This window comes from Chrysochloris asiatica, unplaced genomic scaffold (assembly GCF_000296735.1).
Source record: "Chrysochloris asiatica unplaced genomic scaffold, ChrAsi1.0 scaffold00058, whole genome shotgun sequence".
Taxonomy (NCBI): Eukaryota; Metazoa; Chordata; class Mammalia; order Afrosoricida; family Chrysochloridae; genus Chrysochloris; species Chrysochloris asiatica.
This window is the reverse complement of record NW_006408576.1, coordinates 18,270,523-18,277,757: the sequence shown is the minus strand read 5'-3', so window position 1 is coordinate 18,277,757 and position 7,235 is coordinate 18,270,523. Positions and strand designations below refer to the sequence as shown.

The 7,235-nt window shown below is 38.2% G+C and overlaps 1 pseudogene; it reads left to right on the top strand.

The window, feature by feature from the left end:
* Nucleotides 1-4,412, top strand: part of LOC102822572 — a 7,886-nt pseudogene extending 3,474 nt beyond the window's left edge.
* Nucleotides 4,413-7,235: the final 2,823 nt, after the last annotated feature.

Here is a 7,235-nt window from a genome sequence, read left to right as displayed (position 1 = left end):
AAAAAAAAAAAAGAAAGCAAATGATTCACTGCATTTGGCAAATCTGCTACACAAGACATCTTTAACGTGCTAAGAAGCAAAGATGTCAGTTTGAGGTATAAGATGTGCCTGACTCAATTGAAAATGGTATTTTCAATTGCATCATTGCATGTGAGAGTTGGACAGTGCATAGGGCATATTACTGAAGAATTGATGTATTTAAATTGTGATGTTGGAAAAGAATATTGAAAGTACCATATACTTCTAGAAGAACAAACAAATCTGTGTTGGAGGAAGTGCAGTCAGAATGCTCCTTAGAAGTCTGGATGGTGAGACTTTGTCTCTCGTACTTTGGACATATTATCAGGAGGGTTCATCTCTGGAGAAGGACATCATGGTTGGAAAGTGGAGGATCAGTGAAAAAGAGGAAGACTCCCAATGAAATTCATTGACACTTTTGTAGCAGCAATGTTCAAGCAATAATTTTGAGATTGGTGCAGAACTGGACAATGTTGCCTTCTGTTATGCATTGGGTCTCTGTGAGTTGGAACCAATTCAATGGCACCTAACAATAACAACAACATGGAATTGACAAAAATTAAACTTGGATTCAAAAAAGGATGTGGATTGAAGAATGTTATTGCTGATGTCAGATGGACATTGACTAAAAGCAAAAATACCAGAAAGATGATGTCGTGTGCCGTCAAGTCAGCTCTGACTCATAGTAATCCATATGGTTTCTGAGAGTGGCTGGGCAATTGAACTAGTGACCTTGTGGTTACCAGTCCAGTGTTTATACAACAGTGCCACACCTGTGTCTTATTGACTATGCAAAGGAATTTGACTGTGGATCATAAGAAATTATGGATAACATTGCGAAGAATGGGAATTACAGAACACTTAATTGTATTCACATACAACCTGTATATAGACCAAGAGGCAGTCATTCAAACAGAACAAGGGGCTACTGTGTGATTTAAAATCAAGAAAGACGTGTATTTAGATTGTATCATTTCATCATACTTATTCAATCTGTGCTGTTGTTGTTAAGTGTCGTCAGGTTGGTTCTGATTCAGAGCGACAACTGTATAGGATTTCCAGGGAGCACTGCTGACTTTGTGGTTTGCAGTCCAGTGCTGATCCTATAGCCACACACTAAGATGCTGAGCAAATAATCTGAGAAGCTGGACTGTATGAAGAACATGACCTCAGGGTTAGAGGAAGACTCATTAACAACCTGCGACATGCTTATGACACAACCTTGCTTCCTGAAAGAGAAGACTTAAAGCACTTACTGAAGAAAACCCAAGAATACAGTCTTCGGAATAGGTTACACCTCAACATAATGAAAACAAAAAATCCTTACAACTGAGCTAACAAAAAAATCATAACAAATGGAGAAATTATTGACATTGTTAAGGATTTCATTTTAGTTGGATCCACAATCAACACTTATGGTAGCAGCATTCAAGAAATCAAACGATGTATTGCATTGGGCAAATCTGCAAAAGACCTTTTAAAAGAACTGTTATTTTATGAACTAAGGTGCACCTCACTCAAGCCATTGTCTTTTCAATCACCTCATAGGCATGTGAAAGCTGGAGAGTGAATAGGGAAGATTGAAAAAGAATTGAAACATTTGAATTATGGTGTTGGCAAGGAATATTGAATATCCATGGACTGCCAGAAGAATGAACAAATCTATCCTGGAAGAAGTACAGCCAGAATTCTCCTTAAAAACAAAGGTGAAACTTCATCTCACATACTTAGGTCATGTTTTTTGGAAAGGCCAATCCTTGGAGGACATCAGGCTTGGTAAAGTAGAGGGTCAGTGAAAAAGAGGAAGCCTCCCCCAAAGAAATGGAGTAACACAGTGGCTGCAATAATGGGCTCAAGCATGGCAGTGATTGTGAGGATGACGTTTCAATCTGTTGTACACAGTGTTGCTATGAGTCAGAACATACTCAGCAGCACCTAACAGCATCAATAACATAAGTGATTTCTAGCTGCTCTACATTGTAATCAATACTTAGTATTATCAATCTTTAAAATTTTATCCATTTAAGTGGATCTATACTGGTACATTCTTGGGGTATAAATTTTCATTTCCTTGAGCTTCTTTCCATATACTTATTTGCTATCTGTCTCAGTTATTTAATGCAGCTATAACAGAAAATACTTTTCTCAAAGTTTAGGAGAATAGAAGGCAGAATTCAGGGTGCCAGCTCTAGGGGAAGGTGCTCTTTGTCTGCTCTGGGGGAAAAAATTTTTTTTCAGCTTCTGGAGTGTTCTTCTTAAGGAGCTCTGTTAGCATAGTGATTACGAATTGGGCTGTGAACCGCAAGGTCAGCAGTTCGAAACTACCAGCTGTTCCGCAGTAGAAAGATGAGGCTTTCTGCTCCCGTAAAGATTTACAGCCTCAGAAACCCTGTACAGGGTCCTTACTATGAGTCAGAACTGACTCCAGGGCATATAACAACAGCAACAGTGTTCTTCTTGGAGCTCCTTGAAGACCTCCATGTGGCATCTCTCCTTCACCCATTCGTGCTTGCTTACTTCTGTGTCTAATCTGATCTTTTTACATCTCAAAAGTGATTGGTTTGAGATATTCCATAGTTATATGGACTCATTAACAAAAGAAAGAAAATCCTATGGGATTACACCCACAAGTTTTTTTGTTTTTGTTTTGCACAAGAACACAGCCTAAGAATGTTTACTGGTAAAATTTAGGTGTTCAAAGATGACCCAACTTGTGTTAATACTGTCAATAATTGTTAAGTAGTTATAAATTCAGTGAAGAATTTATTCTACATAGATATAGGTAGGCTTGTTATCCAAATCATATCTAACTAGGTTTGAAATCCTAAAAGTATAACCTTAGACTGAATGATGGCCTTCTCCTTATTTTTTTAATTAAAAAAAAAAAACACAGCAAAACAGATAGATGATGAAATCATGCCTATACTCAAGTCTGTTAAGGATACAAGAATAAAGCCAAATTGAAAAGTGGACATTTGAATATTCTTCTGTTTACTCCCCTGCCCCTCAATTTAGTTTTCTAGGTCTGTTAGCCACTTCTTGGTTGTTGTTGTTGTGATGTGCCATCGAGTCAATTCTGACCCATAGCGACCCTGTGAAGGGTTTCCAAGGAGAGCCACAATCCCGGTTTCCCTGTGGGCTCTTTAGTAGAAATTACACTGATGCCTGAATTTATAGCTTTGAACACATATTTCAGGCTTTTGGAGCTTCCGGGACAGAAACAGACTGCCACATCTTTCTCCAAATCTTTTCAATGACCTACTAATCTGTTTCAAGGAATCCCTTTGGGGCAATTCTACAATGTTCTATAGAGTTGGAATAGATTCAAAAGCAGTGGTTTTTATGCCTTGTATTGAAGAAACCCTAGAGAAGCATAGTTAAGCACTTGGCTGCTAACCAGACGGTTGGTGGTTCAAAGCCACCAGTGGCTCCACAGAAGACAAGATCTGACAATCTACTCCCATAAAGATTACAATCTTATGAAAGTGGTTCTATTCTGTTCTATAGGGTTGCTAAGAATCAGAATTGACTTGATGGCATTCCACTAGACAATATATTTTTAACTGACAACATGGTTGCAACAATGGAATCAAATATAAAATGATTTTGAGAATGGTTCAGAACTTGGCAACATTTTATTCTGTTTTACATACGTTTCTATTATTCAGAACCAATGGAACAGCACCTAAAACAAGTACTTGCTGACGTGAAGTCTGGCTCATCCTGGGCAGAGGACACCATGGGAGGTGACTCTGGGCTGAGGATGAGACCTGCCCATGAACCTCCCCAGCTTCAGTACAAAGTATCTATGGTCTCGGTTGCAGAGGGTAGCTATGAGAACTAAGCATCATCAATGAAAAGATAAACCAGGCTTACTTGACACATATGAAAGAGTAGTTTACAAAACTCTCTCTGAGCACCACTAGTGAAAGTCTGCTGAGCATTTCAACAGTGTGGGATTGGGTGAATACTGCCCAGTTCAAATAGTTGCTTATTTTGGCATTGAAGGGCCTATTTGGGGAAATTGGTGCTGTTTTGCCCTGGGATGTCCTGGCAGGACATATAGCAGTGGTCTTATCAAATTGTGGAGCTCTTTGATCCCATCAAGGAAAAAAAAAAAATCTGCTTTCAGAGTGATTTAGATTTTTCTACTTCTTGCATTATCTAGAAATAGGCAGGAACTAGTACTGGACTGAATAGTCTTCAATTTCAGAAATAGTCGACCATCCTCAAAATGACTTTTGTTGCCAGTGTGTTTGAAGACTAGCAGCCCTGCTTATGAAATTGTGGGTGCTGAAGATGTTCTCAGTAACTTCTTGCCATTGCCTCTGGTGGAGTGGGCTTCTGGAGAGAATCTTCTGGAACCAGCCAGTTTTGATAAGCCAACACCTTAGGCGTATGCACATCAGATATAGGGACCAGATTGAAATCAGCAGGGGTTTCACAAAGAGGGACACAGCTATCTTCGCAGAATTCACAAGGGCTGTCATTTTCTGAATGGTGCCATCAAAGAACACACATTTTAAACTTTGATGATCTAATTTATTGATTTTTTTCTTTTATAATTTATGCTTTATGTGTCCTATTTTATAAAAATGCCTAATTAAGGTCACTAAGATTGTCTCGATTTTTTAATTTGTTCTTTTATAGCTTTACTTGTTACATTTAGATCTATGATCCACTACAAGTTAACCTTGAGGTTAGCAACCTGATTCATAACCAATTTTTTAAAGGGAAAACCAATCTCACAGGATTTGAGTAATGAAAAAGATAATCCATGCAAGAGCCAAAAGAAAGATCATTGCCATCAAGTTGATCGCAATCCATGTAGCCCCTATGTGTGGCTATGGTCTTTTGGAAGCAGATCACCAGATCTTTCTCCCAAGGCACTTCTGGTTGAGTTTGAATCACCAATCTTTTGATTAGTAGTTAAACACTGAACCACTTTTACCACCCTCTGGGTGGGTTTGAAATACCAGACTTTTTGATTAGTAGTCAAGCACAAAACTGCTTCTGGCATCCAGCTTCCTGCTGCTGTTGTTAAGTGCCATCGAGTTGGTTCTGACTCATAGTGACTCTGTACAGGGTTTCTGAGGAGTGGCTGGTGAGCTTGAACTGCCAACCTTGTGGTTCAAACAGGGACTCACTTATTAACACTGCTAAGTACACAATACAAACTAGGAATAGAGACCTGACTTGACAGATGTCTTGATCCTTAACATCATTCTGATCTTTTGAAGTAAACAGAAAACCCTTTGTGTTGCTATTTAAAATAATTCTAAAGTGTCTCCTTTCTTAACATGTTTGTGAAGTTTTTTACTGACAACATTTAGATGATTTTGTGATTGTTCAGAAAACTGGAGATTTCTGGTTAATTTTTTGAGCATTAACAATCAAGAAATATGTCTTCAAGGTGTTTTATGTATCTGGTTATAGGGGATCCTATGTTCATAGACTAGAGAAGGGGGTAAGAAAGTAGGTTGAATACATGCAATCTAGGCATTCCTGATCATAATCATAGCAATTTACATACTACTTAAGGAGCTCTGGTAGCATAATGGTTATGAATTGGGCTGCTATCCTTAGGGTCAGCAGTTCGAAACTACCAGCTGTTCTGCAAGAGAAAGATGAAGCTTTCTGCTCCCATAAAGATTTATAGCCTCAGAAACCCTGTACAGGATCGCTATGAGTCAGAACCGACTCCACGGCACATAACAACAACAACAACTATGTCCCAGGCACTGACACTTTTAGATACTTTACATATATTATTTATTGAATCCTCACAACCTACGTATTATTATTATCCTTGCTTAACCAATGGGGAAACAGGCTATAGAGAGGTTAATAATTTGCCTTTGGGCATTACAGTGGCCCCAGTAACCAGTTGCTGTCTAGTTGTCTCTGACTCATGGCGGCTCCATGTGTGTCAGAGTAGAACTGTGCTCTGTAGGGTTTTCAATCACTGATTTTTTGGAAATAGATGCCCAGGTCTTTCTTTGCTAGGTGCTTCTAGCTGAACTTAAACCTCCAAGCTTTCAGTTAGCAGTGGAGCACATTAATTGTACTACCCATAGTGACTCCTACTAAGTGACAGAGTTAGGATTTTTTAACTTAATCTCAACTCTGTGTGTGTGTGTGTGTGTATGAGAGACACAGAGACAAAGAGAGAGAGAGAATTTCCTTTATGTTCCCAAAGTTGGGCAAAAGAAAATTGGTTAATTAAGGGTTGTGGTTAGCTGAATTCCAGTTAAGTAAGATTTCACTGTATTTGGCACTCATACTAATAGCTCCGATTATGTCACACCCCATCCTCAAAACCTTCATTGAGAAATAATTATGGGATGTGCTCAACGAATGTAGTATGAACTTACAAAGAGAATAATGGAAACAACTGAGCAGGCTGAGTATATGACATATTACATTATAGCCATAAAAATTACATTTTGTAACAGTGGCTTCCTGTAACTGTTAAAGGTGTCTTACAGGGAACCTCAAAGTCAGGGAGGGCCTCTATACCACCTGATCAAAAATAGATAGCAGCTGACATCAGCCAAACCCACCCTAAACGGAGGTGCATGAACAATGAACAAAGAACTGTGTACACAGTTTCATTCTCTAACTCCACTCACAGAAGACAGTTGGAGAGAATCTAAGAACACATAAACATACAATCATCAATTAAATACAAATATGACAATACCATAATGTCCCAGAGACAACAGACAATTTTAGTTCATATAAAGAAACAAGAGAGAATGGCTAAACAAATGACTAAGATGCAGAGTCAGAAAACAATTCTGAGGGAAAATGGTATTGAAACTAACTGAAAAAGAATTCAAAAGAATGATATTTAGGTACCTTCAAATAATTGACTGAAAAATCAAGGAAAACAATGAAAACACAGAAAAAGCTTTAGAAGAATTAAGGAAAATACTACAAGAACAAGCAGACAAAACAATGCAAATTTGATAAAAACCAAAACTTACTATTAGAAATCCAGAAGATTAATACCAAAATTTTAAAAGAGGAAAGGACAAAGGAGTAGACTCAAAGCAATGGAAGCCCAAAGCAGTTAGCCTGAAGATAAATCTCTCAATACTACTATGCTAGAACAATCAGAAAAACAGAATGAAAAAAAAAGCCTGAGAGTTATGTGGGACACCATGAAAGAAAAGGAATAACTTACGGGTGCTAAGAATTCCACAACATGAAGA